We start from the raw sequence: 19,984 nt of genomic DNA, 5'->3' as shown, positions 1-19,984 counted from the left end.
GCTGCTGAGTGAGCTCAGTTGATTTACTGTACAATAATGCAATTACAGTTAATAGCATCACATTGCATGTTTGAAAAATTGCTAAATAATAGATTTTAAATACCATCACAAAAAGTGATAACTATGTGATCTAAGGGATATGTTAATTGCTTGATTTATTGTCTCCACATGGTGTTAATATATCAAAACATTATGTTGTATATGCATAAATTTTGTCAATTAAAACAAATTTTTAAATTGTGGAAGCAAAGAAGCTTTTTCAAATTGAATGTATAAATTTTGGAAGAGAAATATAAAGCTATCTTTATCTTGCTATTTTCAAACTTTAAAATTTTTTAAATTTAATTTTATTTGTAATTGAAAAAAATAATTGTATATATTTATGGGATACAATATGACTGTTCAGTAGAATAAGGTATGTCTCTTACCTCAAATATTTATTTTTTCTTTGTGGAAAGAATATTTTAAATCATCAAGAGCATAATTTTAGGGAAATCTTTTCAGCATTTGACATAGGTGCTTTAAATGTCAAATCAGAAATCTCAGGAACGCCTGTAACAAATAGCTGACCCACATGGAACCTTAAGAACCAGGTATAGGGAAGAAATGTTAAAAAGAAGTTGCTGAGGGGGTTGTTGAGAAGAAATAAATAGAAAAGCATATAAAAGCAAAGTCAGTGCCAGCACTGTGGCGCAGCGGGTTAAAGCCCTGGCCTGAAGCACCGGCATCCCATATGGGCACCTGTTCTAGTCCCAGCTGCTGCTCTTCCAATCCAGCTCTCTTCTGTGGCCTGGGAAAGCAGTGAAAAATGGCTCAAGTCCTTGGGCTCCCACTCCCACGTGGGAGCCCTGGAGAAAGCTCCTGGCTCCTGGCTTCGGATCAGTTCAGCTCTGGCCGTTGCAGCCATCTGGGGAATGAACCAGCGGATGGTAGACCTCTCTCTCTGTCTCTACCTCTCTCTGTAACGCTGTCTTTCAAATAATAAAATAAATATTTAAATAAATAAAAGCAAAGTCACCGGTGGTTTAGGAATAGAAAACTGAAGCATTTCATTTGAGACAGAAAAGGAGCCAGGTTACATTAAATTCACAACATTTGGCTTACATGCCACATTGTCCACTTAGGTTCTGAGGCCATTGATGCCTGAGACAAGAAACTGCGCAACTTAGGAGTGTTCCCAGGACTCCCTTCACATCCTTGTTCTTCAGGCTGTAGATGAAGGGGTTCAGCATAGGGATGACCACAATGTAGGTTACCAAGGCAACCAAGTTGCTCTGGGAAGAATGGGTCAGAGTAAAACTGAGGTAGTCTAAAAGTCTTGTCCTATAGTACAAGGAGACCACACAGAGGGGAGAACCACAGGTGGAAAATACCGTATACTTGCCTGTGGTGGAGGAACTCTTCATCATGGAGAAGACAATCTGGGAGTAGAAGAGGATTTCAGTGATGGGATACACACCTGACAGGGCAGTTAACACATGCAAGATGATACTATTGATGAAGATATCAGAAATGGCAACCTTCAAAACTGGAGGCAGATCACAGAAATAGGGAATTCCAATGCCAACAGAGAAGGTCAGATGCATTATCAGTAGAAGGTGAAGCAAGGGGGCCCAGAAAATGATGAACCATGACACCAGCACAAGGAGCCCACAGAGGTGATGTATCATGATGATTGTGTAGTTCAGTGGGTGGCAGATGGCCACAAACTGGTACATAGGCCTTGACGGTCAGTAGGAAATTCTCCATCCCAGCAAAAATCATAAAAAAGTACATCTGACTGAGGCATCCTTTGTAGGACATATCTTTGTTGTGTGCCTGGATGTTCACCAGTATCTTTGGAAGTACAGTAGAGGTGAAACAGATATCAACAAGGGACAAGTTGCAGAGGAAGAAGTACATGGGGTGTGGAGGTGGGAATCAGAGCTGATGGTCAGGGTGGTGCACAGGATCTTGGGCACTGTGAACAGGTACATGGACAGGAGCAGCCCAACAAAGAAAGGCTGTAATTTAGATCCTCTTTTGAAAGGCCCAGGAGAAGGAATTTTTTTTTTTTTTTTTGACAGGAAGAGTGGACAGTGAGAGAGAGAGACAGAGAGAAAGGTCTTCCTTTTTGCCGTTGGTTCACCCTCCAATGGCCGCCACGGCCGGCACATTGCGCTGATCCAAAGCCAGGAGCTAGGTGCTTCTCCTGGTCTCCCATGCGGGTGCAGGGCCCAAGCACTTGGGCCATCCTCCACTGCACTCCCTGGCCACAGCAGAGAGCTGGCCTGGAAGAGGGGCAACCGGGACAGAATCCGGCGCCCCGACCAGGACTAGAACCTGGGGTGCCGGCGCCGCAAGGCGGAGGATTAGCCTAGTGAGCCGCGTCGCCAGCCAGGAATTTTGATACTTCTATGTGGTTTTCTACTTTTATGTAGTAGGTGTTTCTGAAATCCTTGTATTTGATGTTCATGATTATGGGCTTTTGTTTCTTCTCTTGTTTTTATTGTCCATATACCTTTTCCTTTCCTCTGGAAGGATTCACCTTGTAGGCATTCTCTTTTCCTCATGCTGCCTTCCAGTCCACCCAAAGCCACAGTGGAGTCTCCATGGGGTTGGTTCTGAGGAGCAGGAAGCTCTGTTCTTCCAAGTGGATGCTACCCACATGTGTCAGATTCCATGGTGTCTCATCAGGCTCCTCTTTATTATTTTTTTTAACAAACATTACTATGTATATAAAAAGCCATAAAAGCAAAATAACTATAAGAACTACAAGTGACTTCAGCAAAGTTTCAGGACAAAAGTTTAAAATATAGCAATTTTATTTCTGTAGTCTAGTAATAAACTATTGAAATTTTAAAATTTTAAATTTATATTTGCTTTGTATGAAACAATAAAATGCTTAAGAAAGTTTTGACACAAGATGTACAAGACTGCTACCCTGAAAACTTTAAAGAATTTTTGCAACAATATAAAATAATAAATAAATAGGAATACCATATTCATAGGTTTAAACTCGGAAAATTATTAACATATGATGCTTCTCAGACATATATTTAATAGTCATGCATTTTCAGAAGAATTTTTTTGGTAAAAATTGATAAGCATTATCTTAAATTTAGGTGGAAATATAAAGGTCCCTAAATATCTAAAAACAATCTTGAAAAGGGAGATACTTTTCAGATTGGCATTTTCTGAATAAAATTTATTTTATATCTATAATAGTTAAGAAAATATGGCGGGGTCAGTATTGTGACATAGCAGGTAAAGCCATGCCTTCAACATTGGCATCCCATATGTGCACCAATTCAAGTCCCGGCTACACTTCCAATCCAGCTTCCTGATAATGGCCTGAGAAAATCAGCCCAAATACTTGGGCCCCTGCCACAACATAGGAGACCCAGAAGAGGCTCCTGGCTCCTGGTTTTGACCTGGCCTAGCTAGCCTCAGCCATCTGGGGAGTGTACAAGCAGATAGAAAATCTTTGTCTCTGTGTGTCTTTCCCTCTTTCTCCGTAACTCTATCAAAAAGAGAGAGAGAGAGAGAGAGAGAGAGAGAGAGAGAAAAGAAAGAAAAGAGAAATTCTTAAACAAACAAAAAATGCAGAAGTATCAGATTGAAAATTAGGAACAAAGGAACATTTGGACAGGAAGGATGGAGGCGAGGAGACGAAGATTAGGTTAAGGAAGAAAGCCATAAAAAGAACAAACCAGAAAATGTTTCTAATATGAGGTTAAGCAAACCAATGGGGGAAAATAAGAAAGCTATGAAATAGACAAATATTGATAAAGTTCATTAATTTCTGTAAATACACTGTAAAGGCACAAGGAATGTCATTTCCAAATAGAGTGCTAAATCAATTCTGATCTATACAAAATAATTAATTCAAGTCTGATTGTGTCCCTAAGTATAAAGCTAAAATTATTAAGCTCTGGTAAGAAACAGTAGAATGTCATAGCCAGCTTGGCATAGGCAAAAATTTCTGAAAGAGAATACAAAATACAGTAGCTACATATGTGGAAAAAATTGGATTTTATTAAAATGAAAGACTTCTGTTCATTAGAGAACTCCTTTAAGAAAAAGACAAGTTATTAGAATGGAAGAGCTATTCATAACACTTCTATCTGAAACAGAATTTGTTTCCAGAACATTTAAGTAAATTTTTCACAAAAAATTGAAAATACAAATAAAACAATAAAAATTGGCAAAACAACCACTTTATGATAGATGTATACAAATGGCCAAGAGGCACAAGAATAGATACTCAGCAACATTAGTCTTCAGGAAATGGACATTAAAACTACATTGAAGCCGGCACCGCGGCTCACTAGGCTATTTGTCCACCTGCGGCGCTGGCACCCTGAGTTCTAGTCCCGGTTGGGACGTTGGTTCTGTCCCAGTTGCTCCTCTTCCAGTCCAGCTCTCTGCTGTGGCCCGGGAGTGTAGTGGAGGATGGCCCAAGTGCTTGGGCCCTGCACCCCATGGGAGACCAGGAGGAAGCATCTGGCTCCTGGCTTAGGATCCGTGCAGCGCACTGGCTGTAGCGGCCATTTGGGGAGTGAACCAATGGAAAAGGAAGACCTTTCAACCTGTCTCTCACTGTCTAACTCTGCATGTCAAAAAAAAAAAAAAAAAAAAAAAAAAACATAAAACTATATGGAAACACTATTTCACACCTGCTAAGATAAGTGAAATATTTTTGTAAGTTAGTGGGGCAAATTAAATTAAATTCTCTGCTATATTTGATGGAAGTAAAAATTGATAAAAAAAACCATTTCAAAAACTTGCAGTTTCTTATAAAATTAAAATGTTCCCACTGCATAACTGCCAAATTTCACTCCTAGATAAATTTCCAAAAGAAGTGAATGCTTATGTCAAAACAACTTCTCCAAGAATGTTTATAAAATTTTTATTTCTGATATTCAAAGATTTCTACAAACAGAAGAATGTGTAAATAAATAATAGTATAGTCACATAATGGGATAGTTATCAGCAATAAAATATGTGAACTACTGATATAAACAACAGAATAAATACATTAAACATTTTATTGAGCACATTATGATAAGTATTCATACCTAGAAGTGCATACATCATACAATTCCATTGATAATAAATTGTAGGATAGGCAAGACTGCTAAAAGAATATGTCAGTTTGCAAATAGGAAAGATGGAACTCCTTTTGATAACTAGGTATTCTGGTTTCTCATTGGCATGATGGTTATATGAGTGAATAATTGTTGATAACTCATCTGTCAGTACACTTATGTGAATTTGAGAAATAATATTATTTTGGGCACATAATAGTCACTCAATCAATATTAACTACAATTATTGTTAGAAATTGATTAAGTCTTTTCCCATTATTTTTGGACTTTCAAGAAATTTATTTTAAATTTTAGAATAGAGAGTCATAGGAAAAGTGGTATGATTTAAAAAGCCATCTTTGTCTTGGGACCATGAAACTCACGATCTGTATGAGTAATCTAAACTTCACAGGGTGATTGTGCAAGATGCAGCATGATCCAGTAGACAGGCATGTACTTTGTAGATACAGCCTGTAGACTCCTCACATCATCTTATTATATCCACCATGTGACATAAACTTTGTCTTTACTTTCATCTCTAAAATGCAAATAAATATAATTACCTCAATCATCTGGATTAAAAATAATAATACATATAAAAAGGCTTGGAAATTAATAAGCCCTCCAGAAATAAAACTTCCTTTTCTATTTCTGTCTGTGTACTCACTTCCGTACTGTCGCCTTTAGTTACCTTATTAAGTTAGGAGAATCGATTTGTGAAGCAATTTGCAATTTTTCTCAACACTTTATTAAAACAATAATTGTTTAAAAATGTTTACCATTATTAAATCAATAAATGCTTATGGGTTATAATGCAACATTTCAATACATGTATATAATATATACTACTCAAACCATGATGATAAACATTTCCCCTTCTTTAACATTACGTTTTAATTAGAGCTCTGAAGTTCCTTTGTTTTATTTGCTAATAAAACATGTAATAGGCAATTGTCAATAATAGACACCCCACTGTGCTACACAAAACTTTACATCTAAGTCTGATTTAATGCCTGTTACATAAATTTCTTCTATCCCTCCCTACCCCCCTCCTTTTATATTTTATTTTCTTTGAGGAACATACCTTCATGCATGTAATACATGCAGAATTGGGAACATGATGCTTCTCCCCCCCTCATCTTCTTCCCCCTCACACTTCTGCCCCTCAACCCCTCCCTCTTCCCCTCCCACTCCGATCTTGTACAGAGATCAATTTTTCAGTTAAATTTTATGCTTATAAAATTAACCCTACACTAAGCAGAGAGCTCACTGATCAGTGTGAAGAAAAAAACAAAGCCAATCAAATAAACAAACAGAAAAAAGTGTTTATTGTTCCTCAACAGTCAAGACAAGGACTGTTCAAAATCAATGCATCTCAAAGTGTCAGTTTCACTGCTATAGATTACATTTTAGGTACTCTATTAGTTATCACAGATCCAGAGAGACCACACTGTATTTGTCTTTTTGTGACTGGCTTTTTTCACTTGGTATAATGATTTCCAGTTGCATCCATTTTCTTGCAATGAAAACATTTCAATTTTTACTGCTGTGTAGTATTACAGAGTGAAAAATAACATAAACCTTTTATCTCGTACTCAGTTGATGGAAATCTGGGTTGATTCTAGATCTTAGCTATTATAAATTGAGTTGAGATGATCATGAGGGTGCAGATCACAATTTCATATGCTGATCTCATTTTCTTTGGATACATTCTCAGGAGTTGGATGGCTGGATCATATGGTAGGTCTATATTCAGCTTTCTGAGTATCTCCATATTGTGCTCCACAGTGCCTGTACCAGTTTACATGCCCACCAACAATGGAATAAGGTACCCTTTTCTCTGCATCCTCACCATTGTTTGTTAATTTCTGTATGAGAGCAATTCTAACTGGGATGAAGTGAAACCTTATTGTGGTTTTGATTTGCATTTCCCTGATGGCTGGTGATCCTGAGCATTTTTTTCATGTGTCTCTTGGCCATTTGAATTTCCTCTCTTGAGACGTGTCTGTTCAGTTCCTTTGCTCATTTCTTAATTGGATTGTTTGTTTTGTGGTTGTTTAGTTTCTTTAGCTATTTATAGATTCTGGAGGTTAATCCTTTGTCAGTTTTTAGTATGCAAATATATTTTCCCATTCTGTTGGTTACCTCTTCACTTTTCTGAGTGTTTCTTTTGTAGTGCAGAAGCTTCCCAGTTTGATGCAATCCCACTTGTTAATTTTGGCTTTGATTGCATATGCTTCTGGGGTCTTTTCCAAGAATTCTTTCCCTATGCCAATATCTTGTAGGGTTTCTCCAATGTTCTCTAGTAATTTGATGGTTTCATGTCATAAATTTAGGTCTCTGATACATTTTGAGTGGATTTTTTTGTAAGGTGTAAGGTAGGGGTCTCTTCATGCTTCTGCATGCAAAGATCCAGCTTTCCCAGTGCCAATTGTTGAAGAGACTTTCTTGGATCCAGGGGTGGACATTTGCTCTTTTGACAAAGGTAAGTTGGTTGTAAATGTGTGTGGATTCATTTCTGGAATTTCTTTTTTTTTAAACTTTTATTTAATGAATATAAATTTCCAAAGTACAGAATATGGATTACAATGGCTTCCCCCCCATAACGTCCCTCCCACCCGCAACCCTCCCCTTTCCCACTCCCTCTCCCCTTCCATTCACATCAAGATTCATTTTCGATTCTCTTTATATACAGAAGATCAGTTTAGCATACATTAAGTAAAGATTTCAACAGTTTGCTCCCACACAGAAACATAAAGTGAAAAATACTGTTTGAGTACTAGTTATAGCATTAAATCTCAATGTACAGCACACTAAGGACAAAGATCCTACATGAGGAGTAAGTGCACAGTGACTCCTGTTGTTGACTTTACCAATTGACACTCTTGTTTATGGCATCAGTAATCACCCTAGGCTCTTGTCATGAGCTGCCAAGGCTATGGAAGCTCCCTGAGTTCACTGACTCTGATAATTTTTAGACAAGGCCATGGTCAAAGTGGAAAGGTACCTCCTTCTTTGATGACCCATTCTTTCCACTGGGATCTCACTTGTGGAGATCTTTCATTTCGTGTTTTTTTTTTTTTTTTTTTTCCCCAGAGTGTCTTGGCTTTCCATGCCTGAAATACTCTCATGGGCTTTTCAGCTGGATCCGCATGCCTTAAGGGCTGATTCTGTACTGTTCCATTGATCTACACACCTGTTTTTGTGCTAATACCAGGCAGTTTTGAGTATAACTGCCCTGTAGTATGTCTTCACATCTGTTATTGTGATGTCTCTGGGTTTGTTTTCATTGTTTAACATTGTTTTAGCTGTTCAGGGTCTCTTTGTGTTTCCATATGAATTTCATTATCATTTTTCCTATATCTGAGAAGAATGTTATTGTTATTTTAAATGGGGTTACATTTAATTTATAAATTGCTTTTGGTAGTTAGGACATTTTGAAAATGTTGATTCTTCCAACCCATGAGCATGGAAGATTTTTCCACTTTTTTATGTCTTATCCTATTTCATTTTTCATATTTTGAAATTTTCAGCATACAGATATTTGACATCCTTGATTAAGTTTATTCCAAGGTATTTGATTGTTTTTGTAGCTATTGTGAATGGGATTGATCCTAGGAATTCTTTCTCAGCTATGGCATTGTCTGTATATTAAAAGGCTATTGATTTTTGTGTGTTGATTTTATATCCTGCTACTTTACCAAACTTTTTTATAATTACCGAGTTTTTCCATGGAGTGTTTTGGGTTCCCTATATATAGAATCATGTCATCTGTGAATAAGGATAGTTTGACTTCTTCTTTCCCTATATGTATCAGTTTGATTTCTTTTTCTTGCCTGAAGATTCTGGCTAAAACTTCCAGGACTATATTAAATAGCAGTGGTGAGAGTAGACATCCTTGTCTGGTTGCAGATCTTAATGAGAATGCCTCCAATATTTCTCCATTCAATAGGATGCTGACTGTGGGTTTGTCATAAATTGCTTTAATTATGTTGAGGAATATTCCTTCAATACTAAGTTTGCTTAAGGTTTTCTTCATAAAAGCGTGTTGAATTTTTTTAAGATTGATTTATTGTTTATTTGAAAGGCAGAGTTACATAGAGGCAGAGGGAGAGACAGAGAGGTCTTCCATTCACTGGTTCACTCCCCAGGTGGCCTCAATGGGCAGAGCTGCACCGATCTGAAGACAAGAGCCAGAGGCTTCTTCCAGGTCTCCCACGTGGGTGCAGGGGCCCAAGGACTTGTGCCATCTTCTACTGTTTTCTCAGGCCATAGCAGAGAGGTGGATTGGAAGTGTAGTAGCTGGGACTCGAACAGGTGCCCATATGTGATTCTGGCACTGTAGGCAGTGGCTTTACCTGCTATACCACAGCGTCAGCCCCAAGAGCATTGAATTTTATCAAGTGCTTTCTCTGCATCTATTGAGGTAATCATATGGGTTTTAGCCTTCAGTTTGTTAATGTGGTTTAACACATTTATTGATTTTTGAGTGTTGAACCATCCCTGCATACCAGGGATAAATCCCACTTGGTTCATGTGAGTGATCTTTCTGATGTGTGGTTGGATTAGATTGGTTGGTATTTTGATGAGGATTTTTACATCTGTGTTCATCAGGGATATTGGTGTATAGTTCTCTGTCTCTGTCATATCTTTTGGTTTAGGAATTAAGGTGATGCAGGCTTCATAGAAAGAGTTTGGGAGGATTCCCTCATTTGCTATTGTTTTGAATAGCTTGAGAAGAATTGGGAATAGTGCTTCATTAGAAGTCTGGTAGGATTCAGCAGTGAAGCCATCATGACCTGAGCTTTTCTTTGTTGGAAGAGTCTTTATTATTGATTCAATCTCTGTCTTGTTTATTGGTTTGCTTAAGTGTTCTGTGTCTTCGTGATTCAATTTAGGTTGTTTGTATCTATCCAGGAATCTACCCATTTCTTCTAAGTTTCCTAATTTGTTGGCGTGCTGCTCTTTAATTTCTTATGATTCTTTTTTATTTCTGTGGTATCTGTTGTTACATTTCCTTTTTCATCTCTGATTTTGTTAATTCAGTCTCTTTTTTCTTGCTTAATTGTGCCTATGGTGTGTCTATTTTATTTATTTGTTCAAAAAACCAGCTTTCATTTCATTCATCTTTTGTATTGTTTTGTTTCAATTTTGTTTATTTCTGCCTCAATTTTAATTATTTCTTTCTTCCTACTAATTTGGGGTTTGGTTTGTTGTTGTTGTTTTTCTAAGTCTTTGTGAGGCATTGACAGCTCATTTATCTGATGACTTTCCAATTTCTGATTTAGGCACTAATTGCTATAAACTTCCCCTTTAACACTGCTTTTGCTGTATCTCATAAGTTTTGATATGAGTTTTCATGTTCATTTGTTTCCAGAAATTTTTTTTGACTTCTCATTTTATTTCCTCTAGAAAAACAGGAACACATTGTTCAGTCTCCATGTATTTGCATATGTTCTTAAGATTCTTGAGTTGTTGGTTTCAAGCTTCAATCCATTGTGATTAGAGAAGGTACATGGTGACTTTGTTTTGAATTTCCTGAGACTTGCTTTATGGGCTAGTATATGGTCTATCCTAGAGAAAGTTCTGTATACTTCTGAGAAGAGTGTATATTTTGCCACTCTGTGGTGAAAATTTGTGCAAATATTAGTTAGGTCCATTTGGTCCATAGTGTCGATTAGCTATGTTGTTTCATTGTTGATTTTCTGTTTGGTTGGTCTATCCAGTGATGAAAGTGGGATGTTGAAGTCCCCTATTATTACTGGATTGGAGTCTATGTCTCCCTTTAGATACAATAATATCTTTAGGTAGCCAGGTGTCCTATTGTTGAATGCATATACATTTATTATTGTCACATCTTCCTCTTGAATTGATCCATTAATCATTATATTGTCCTTTTTTGTCTCTATTAACAGTTTTTGTGTTAAAGTCTATTTTGTCTAATATTAGGATGGCTACCCATACCCTTTTTTTTCTCCTTTAGCATGGAATATCTTTTCCATCCTTTCAATTTCAGTCTACATATATCTTTGTTGGTGAAGTATGTTTCTTGTAGGCAGCAAATAGATGGGTCTTGTTTTTTTAATCCATTCAGCCAATCTGTACCTTTTTTTTAAAAAGATTCATTTATTTATTTGAAAGACAGAGGCAGAGAGAGAGAGAGAGAGAGAGAGAGAGAGATCTTCCATTCACTGGTTTACTGTCAAAATTGCTGCAGTGACCAGAGCTGGGCCAATCTGAAGCCAGGAGCCAGGAGCTTCCTCTCGGTCTCCCACGTGGGTGAAGGGGCCTAAGGACTTGGACCATCTTCTACTTTCTTCTCAGGCCATAGCAGAGAGTTGGATCGGAAGTGGAGCAGCTGGGACTCTAACTGGGACCTATATGGGATTATGGATGCCATTACTACAGATAGTGGCTTTACCCACTGCGCCACAGTGCCAGTCCTCAGTCTATATCATTTACCTGGAGATTTGAGGCTATTTACACTCATTTACTATTGATAAGTAACTACTTGGCCCTGCCATTTTTCTACAAATGTTCCTATCATTTGCTTTGTAATGCTCTTGTACTGGGGATTTTCTGTCTTCGCATTCTTTCATGATGATGGCTTTCTTCCTGTATTTCCGTGTATAGTGCATCCTTAAGCATCTTTCGTAAGGCTGGACAAGTGCTGACAAATTCTTTCAATTTATATTTGTTATGGAAGGTCTTTATTTCACCTTTATTTATAAATGAGAGCTTTGCAGGGTATAGTATTCCGGGTTGACAGATTTTTTTCTCTTAAGATTTAGAGTATATCTTGCATTGTCTTCTAGCCTGTGTGGTTTCTGATGAAAAGTCAACTGTGAGTGTAACTGGAGATTCTCTGAAAGTTATCTGGAATTTTTTGTGCACATTTTAGGATCTTTTCTTTATGCTTTACTGTAGAAAGTTTGATTACAGTGAATTATGGTAAAGATCTTTTCTGGTCATATCTTTGGAATTCTATGCTCTTCCTGTACTTGGACATTCCTTTGTTTCTCCAAGTTAGAGAAGTTTTCTGTATTTATTTCATCAAGTAGCCCTTCTAGTACCTTCTCACTTTATACAACTTCAGGCACTCCTAAGATCTGTCTGGTTTTTTTTTTTGTTTGTTTGTTTTTTTTTTTTTTTTTTTTTTTAGTATCCCATAGATCTCCAACACTGTTTTTAAGTTTTCTGATTTCTTCTTGTTTTGGGTTTGACTGTAACATTTCCAGAGATTTGTCTTCAGGTTCAGCTATGCTTCTGCCTTGCTATATCTGTTATTGACTCTTCACTGGATTTTTATTTGATCCATTGAATTCTTCATTTCCTGTATTTAATTTTGATTTCTCTTTAAGATTTCAATTTCATAGGGAAAATTTTCATTCATATCATATGTAGGTTAATTTAGCTTGTGAATTTGCTTCTTATTGCTTTTGAGTAATCCGATGATTAAATTTTTGAATTCCAATTCCAGCATTCCCTCAAACTCTTCATCTTCACATTCTAATATTGAAATTTTTTAGTATCCCTTTTAGGGGTTCATAATGTCTTTCTTATTCTTGTTTCTTAAATTTCTGCCTTTATAGGCATTTGTAATTTTTTTTTTGTCTAATGGCTTTTATCTTTGATCTGTACACCTGTGGCCTAGTGGCACATCTGCACTTTCAGTGAATACCAAGCAATGTGTGGTGGACATGAACAGGGAGCTCTGTTCAGTGGTCCATGATGGGGTGAGTATCCAGGGTAACACTCAAGTTGGGCATAGTAGCTCTCCTCTGGTTTACTGGATGAAAATGGTCACCTTTGTTGGTGTGACTGCCCCTTCTCTTCCAAGCTAAGGAATGTCCAAGTGTTAGTCCCCAGCGGGCTCAACACTCATCTGCACCTCTGTATGAACTGCATGTATGATTTGTGGAGTCTTTCCTGTGAGCAATATTCCCTGTGCTGTGAGCTGCTCTAGGCAACCAAGGAGCTCTGAGAGTGTGGAGAAGCACCTTGTGGTTGCGCAGAACCCAACCACACTCTGCCTCCTCTCAGGCAGTCACAGTCTTTTTTCAGCCTCAGCTCCCAGGACTCTCAGCATGGAGGAGTGCCAGTGGGGCCACTCCACCCCACTAACCCATTCTGTCCACAAGGAAACTAAGGTGTTCCTAGAGCCACTAACTGTGTTCCAGCCAGCTGCATCGAGTCTGGTCTTCCCAGCCAGATTCTATGTCAGTAGGGAATGCGGGTTTCTCTCTCTCTGGTCAGGTCTGTGGTTTACAGGCACACAAAATATTCACCTGCCACAGCCCTGCTCCCTTCATAAAAGTGCTGGCATATTAGGGGAGTCTGGCAGGTGCACTTCCCTTCCACAGAGATGGCTCCCTTGCCGGGTGAGTGCAACTGGCATGGTGGAGGCCATCTCCCTCACCTTCTCTTGGACTGTTGTCACCCTTGCTGACTTGGTGGAGGGCACCCCAATAATTACTGGGTGCATGCACAGGAGCTGGGGTGGCCACTACCTGCTTGTGTCCAAAAATGGTGCCAGTCTTTCCCACTGCTGGCCACAGGTCTCTGTTGTAGCAGAGAGGAGGGTTGGGAGAGAGATTCCCCCCTGTTTCTTTTTTTTTCTCCTGTCTCAGGGTAAGCAGTTGCGCTGCTGTCATGAGAATCCAGGTGGAACTCTCAAAGGTGCAAATTACTAACCTCTCCCTCCTGCTGGATCAGCAGTGCCATGGGCCTGTGGAGTCCGCTCTCACCTACTTTGCCAGAGCTGGTGCCTTCCTCCGTGGATCCAAGCTGCTAAGTCTTTTGCTGTGTGTCTGCTATTTCAGCACAAGTCTGGACTATTTCTTTTTTTAAAAAAAAATTTAGTTAGTAAATATAATTTTCCAAAGTACAGTTTATGGATTACAATGGCTTTTCTCCCCCTATAACTTCCCTCCAGCCGACAACCCTCCCATCTCCCGCTCCCTCTCCCATTCCATTCACATCAAGATTCATTTTCAATGATCTTTATATACAGAAGATCAATTTAGTATATATTAAGTAAAGATTTCAACAGTTTGCACCCTCACAGAACATAAAGTGTAAAATACTGTTTGAGTACTATTTATAGCATTAATTCACATTGTACAACACATTAAGGACAGAGATCCCACATGAGGAGTAAGTACACAGTGACTCCTGTTGTTGACTTAACAATTTGACACTCTTGTTTATAGTATCAGAAATCTCCCTAGGCTCTAGTCATGAGTTTCCAAGGCTATGGAAGCCTCTTGAGTTCGCTGACTTCGATCTTATTTAGACAAGGTCATGGTCAAAGTGGAAGTTAGTTCTCTCTCCCCCTTCAGAGAAACGTACCTCCTTCTTTCATAGCCTGTTCTTTCTACTGGGATCTTACTCCCAGAGATCTTTCATATAGTTTTGTTTGTTTGTTTGTTTGTTTGTTTTTGCCAGAGTGTCTTGGCTTTCAATGCCTAAAATACTTTCTTGGGCTCTTCAGCCAGATCTGAATGCCTTAAGGGCTGATTTTGAGGCCAGAGTGCTGTTTAGGACATCTGCCATTCTATGAGTTTACTGTGTATCCTGCTTCCCCTGTTGGATCGTTCTCTCCCTTTTTTATTCTATCAGTTGGTATTAGCAGACACTAGTCTTGTTTGTGTGAACCCTTTGACTCTTAGAACTATCAGTATGATCAATTGTGAACTGAAATTGATCGCTTGGACTAATGAGATGGCATTTGTACATGCAATCTTGATGAGATTGTATTGGAATCCCCTGGCACATTTCTAACTACACCATTTGGGGCAAGTCCGATTGAGCATGTCCCAAATTGTACATTTCCTCCCTCTCTTATTCCCACTCTTATATTTAACAGTGATCACTTTTCAGTTAAATTTAAACACATAAGAATAATTGTGTTTAATTACAGAGTTCAACCAATAGTATTAACTAGAACAACAACAACAAAAAAAACTAAAACTGATAAAGTTTTAAATTGTCTTTTTTTTTTTTTTGACAGGCAGAGTGGACAGTGAGAGAGAGAAAGATAGAGAGAAAGGTCTTCCTTTTCCCATTAGTTCACCCCTCAATGGCCGCTGCGGCCAGTGCACCACACTGATCCGATGGCAGGAGCCAGGTGCTTCTCCTGGTCTCCCATGCAGGTGCAAGGCCCAAGCACTTGGGCCATCCTCAACTGAACTCCCAGGCCACAGCAGAGAGCTTTACTGGAACAGGAGCGACCGGAACAGTATCCGGTGCCCCGACCGGGACTAGAACCTCAGGTGCCGGCGCTATAGGCGGATTAGCCTATTGAGCTGCGGCGCCGGCCCTCCCTACCCTTTTTAACCTCTGCTAGTCACTCTCTTGTGTTCAGATGGAGGGGTTTTTTGTTTTTTTGTTTTTGTTTTTGTTTTTGGTTTCACAGATGAGGGAGAACATGCAATATTTGTTTGTGTTTGGCTTACTTCACTTTAGATGATAGGACTATTCATTTTCCTGCAAATAACAGGATCACATTCTTTATATGGCTGAAAAACGTTTTATTGTGTGTGTGTATATATATATATATATATATATATATATATATATACCACAGTTTTTGATCATTCTTTCTATGATGGACACCTTGATAGATTCCATAATTTGGTTATTGTGAATAGCAATAAACATTGTAGAACAGGAATCTGTTTGATATAATAATGTTTTTTGATATATACCCAGTATTGGGATTTCTGGATTATAAGACAGTTCCATTTCTGCTTTTTCAGGGAATGTCCATACTGTTTTCAATAGTGGCTAAACTAATTTACATTCCTACCAACAGTGTATAAGAGGCTGCTGTCTATATCATTGCCCACATTTGTTACTGTCTGACTTTTTGATAAACTTTTTAGTTCATCTGATTTTAAATGTTTGAACTTGAAAGAATAAACTGTAGATCCATAAAACTATATGTTTTCCTAAAATGAATTCAAAGTTTCTGTGGAAATTAAACCTAGCTGCAAAAACAAAAGTATGTATTCATCCAATTTAAAAAGATACCATGCCCAAGCTCATCATTGCTTGGGTCACTGAGTTTCCTGTTACTAAGGCTACGGGATTTTGTTTACAAAAGGAGCACATATTTAACCATTTTTTAAAAGAAAACTTAGGGACAGATTGTACTCTACTAAGGGGAAAAAAAACCCACAGATCCATCTGGGGAGGTTAGATATGATAGACCCTTTAATTTCATGAATAACATGGTCAAGGATCTCAGTGAAAAGATGACTTAATTTTATATTTGGCTAGAAGATGAAAATCTCCATTTTCTTTCCTCTACTAAGGAGCATAAGCAGTAATGTGTATTTATCAGAGATGTCAGCAAACATAAGCGGTCGTGTTTACCACTGTTGAGTCTTTGGTAGATTCAGAGTCTCAAAAACATAGAAACAGCACTTATGAGTTACCCATTAGAGCATCTCTCATTTATATAGAAATTGGCAGCCCACAGAGGGAGTGTGGCTTGCCCACAGGAATGGATGTGAGAGTAGGAATGAGATGCAAGAGCTAGGTCTTAATTGATGATAGTCCTCTTTCACAAAATTCATACCGAGAATAACCTCACTTAGAAATGATCAACTTCAAACACATGGGAAATCACATTTCTTACTCATTTACCCAGTGGATTAGGGGGTGGATGTTCTCAACACAGTCATGCTGGATTCCTGGGAAAGCTAGCTTCACATTTGCCCCCCAGTAACTCACATCTGTTGATTGTTTATGCTCTGTTTGTTTGGTTTTGGTTTTTACTTTCTATCTGCACATTATGATGGAGCACTGTCATAGTAAAATATTGAAAACTACAGATAGAAAATCTTAAAAACGACCAGAGACAAACTAAACATTATATCCAGTGAAAGTATGATTTTCATTATTTCAGGTTACCCTCCAACATAATGGATGCTAGAATATAGCAAAATAAAGGCATTTACGGATAAAGGTTAATTAATAGCATTTGTCCCAAGAAAACTCATCATTACCACAAACACTAAAGAAAAACTCTCTAGGCTGAAGGGAAATAATAGCGCATAGAAACTTGAGTCTTCAAAAAGGAATGAAGGCGGTGAGTACTGTGACACAACAAGTTAGGTCACTGGTTGGGACTCTATCATAATACTTGGTTTCAAGTCCCACTGCTCCTTCTGACCCACCTTCTGCTAATGTGACTGGTGGGGCAGCAGATGATAGCCCAAGTTCTTTGGTTCCTTGGACCTACATGGGAGACCCAGTTAGAGTTTCTCTCTCCTTGGTGGTTGTGGGTATCAGAAGTGAAGCAAGCCGGTGCCACGGCTCACTAGGCTAATCCTCTGCCTTGCGGCGCTGGCACACTGGGTTCTAGTCCCGGTTGGGGCGCTGGATTCTGTCCCGGTTGCCCCTCTTCCAGGCCAGCTCTCTGCTGTGGCCAGGGAGTGCAGTGGAGGATGGCCCAAGTCCTTGGGCCCTGCACCCCATGGGAGACCAGGAGAAGTACCTGGCTCCTGCCATCGGATCGGCGCAGTGCGCCGGCCATGGCAGCCATTGGAGGGTGAACCAATGGCAAAGGAAGACCTTTCTCTCTGTCTCTCTCTCTCACTGTCCACTCTGCCTATCAAAAAAAAAAAAAAAAAGAAGTGAAGCAGTGGATAGAATATAACTCTCTCTCTCTCTCTCTCTCTGCTTCTCCAATAAATCAATGAATATATAGATATATCTTCATAAAAAAAAGGAAAGAAAGGCATTGGAAGTATAAATATATTTGTTTTGAAGATGAAAATGTCTACTTTACTTTCATTGGCTAAGGATTTAAAATTGAATACTTTTTCAAATTATTTAATTTACTCATGGCTATTTAAAGCAATATTACAGCACTTTCTTGTAGCAGTTCTATGTATGTAAATACAATATTTACACAGAAGAGGAAGGTGTGGTAAATGGAGCTCTATGGTTGTAAGGATTCTACATTTTCAAGGATTCTGTGTGGTCAAATGGCACCATATCAACAGGATGTAAATGTAAGAATGTAAAATGTAAGGAAATATATTTGATAATAGAGTGATTCTTCCTACCCTACCCACCTGCCCACATATCCACCCTTCTTCCTCCTTCCTCTCCTATGTTCCTAAATTTGCATATATGCAATGCATGAAGTTTGTATACCTTAAATACAAAGTTTCTTGAAAAAAAAAAAAAACAGAATGATGGACTCAGAGCCTGAGCTGTGGCCTAGCCTGTTAACTTGCCACCTACATCACTGGCATCCCATAAGGGCCCTAGTTCGAGTCCTGGCTGCTCCACTTGTCATCCAGCTCCCTGAAAATGTGCCTGAGAAAGCACATTAAGAATCTATTTTCAATTAACTTTATACCCATAAAATTAACCCTACACTAAATAAAGAGTTCAGCAAATAGTATATATATATATGTATATATATATATACACACACACATATATATATATACATACATATATATATATATATATATATATAAAAACTGTCCATCAAGGGCTGTTCAAATTCATCACATCTCAAAGTGTCAGTTTCACTTTTATGGATTACATTTTAGGTAATCAATTAGATACCACAGATCAGGGAGAACATATAGTATTTGTCTTTCTTTGACTGGCTTATTTCACTAAGTTTAATGGTTTCCAGTTGCATCCATTTTGTTGCAAATGACAGGATTTTGTTTCTATTACCACTGTATAGTATTCCACAGTGTACATGCACCACAATTTCTTTATCCAATCTTCAGTTGATGGAAATCTGGGTTGATTCCCTATCTTAATTATTGATGATTGAGTTGCAATAAACATGGGGGTACAAATAACTCTTTCATATGCTGATTTCATTTCCTTTGGGTAAATTCCTAGGAGTGGGATGACTGGGTCATCATTCTTAAATGCATTAGCTTAACCCCCTGACATATTTTCCATGAAAGACCTCAGTGTATCTTCTGCCTCTAGAATCCTATCCCACAGCAACACCAGGGAGAGCTTTTCACAACAGCGCATGTGCCAGAGGCTTTCTGTAATCCAGTCATCATCATTGATGGATCCTTCCTGTCAGCTGCTCATGGATAACCCATTTCCAGTGTACTTTGTGAGCATCTGCCTTCTCTAACCACTCCCAGAACAAAATAAGGTCATGTTCCACTGGGGACAACTGTGAAGTTGGTATTTGCTGCCAGCTGTTTTACTGGGAAGTGTGCTCAGGAATAACATCTGTGACAGAATAAGGAACACTGAAATAGCAGAGGGAATCCTAGGCTTTTGAATTTTGGTGCTGATGCAATAGATGTCTCTGTTGACCCAGAAGGTGCTCTGGAGTTTGGTCAATCCTGCAGCAATGTCTCAAATTGTGGAATGAGAACAAGAAACTTGTACCTCCTCAATTAATCAGGCACTGGATGTGCACTGACACAGAGGAGAGTAGATCACCTTATGCAAGTAATTCCTTCCATGCAGAGCAATTATTGGGAGATACATAGTAGACAGTGGTCAACAGCTGCCACTCCAGAAGCTAGGAATGGTATGTTGATCCTGAAAAGGTAGTGTTAAGGACAAGGGGTTGGATTACAGCATCTATTCCTGCTAGAAGGAAGCTTTTGTAATGACCCTGTCCAGAGAAAATAAGAAAGGAGTGGTATAAATAGGAAAAAGATTAAAGTCATTTAAGAGATAATGCTGATACTGACAAGTGGGTATGGTAGATGAGACATTCAAGCTGTGTGTGTGTGTGTGTGTGTGTGTGTGTGTATTTTGGACCAGAGAAGGTCTCTTCAGACACTAGACTTACAAGCCCTGTTCTCTGAGTGTCATGGGTGAAGAAGGAATGCGTAGAAGAGAGATTCTTGCTCTCTTTGGAGCTTCATACTTCATTACTATTCAATCCAGGGGAGCTT

General features: G+C 38.6%; 1 pseudogene; it reads right to left on the bottom strand.

The window, feature by feature from the left end:
- Positions 1–1,100: 1,100 nt before the first annotated feature.
- Positions 1,101–19,984, bottom strand: part of LOC100353910 (olfactory receptor 7D4-like) — a 49,593-nt pseudogene continuing 30,709 nt past the window's right edge.

This window comes from Oryctolagus cuniculus, chromosome 6 (assembly GCF_964237555.1).
Source record: "Oryctolagus cuniculus chromosome 6, mOryCun1.1, whole genome shotgun sequence".
Classification (NCBI taxonomy): Eukaryota; Metazoa; Chordata; class Mammalia; order Lagomorpha; family Leporidae; genus Oryctolagus; species Oryctolagus cuniculus.
This window is presented reverse-complemented; position numbering and strand designations above follow the sequence as displayed.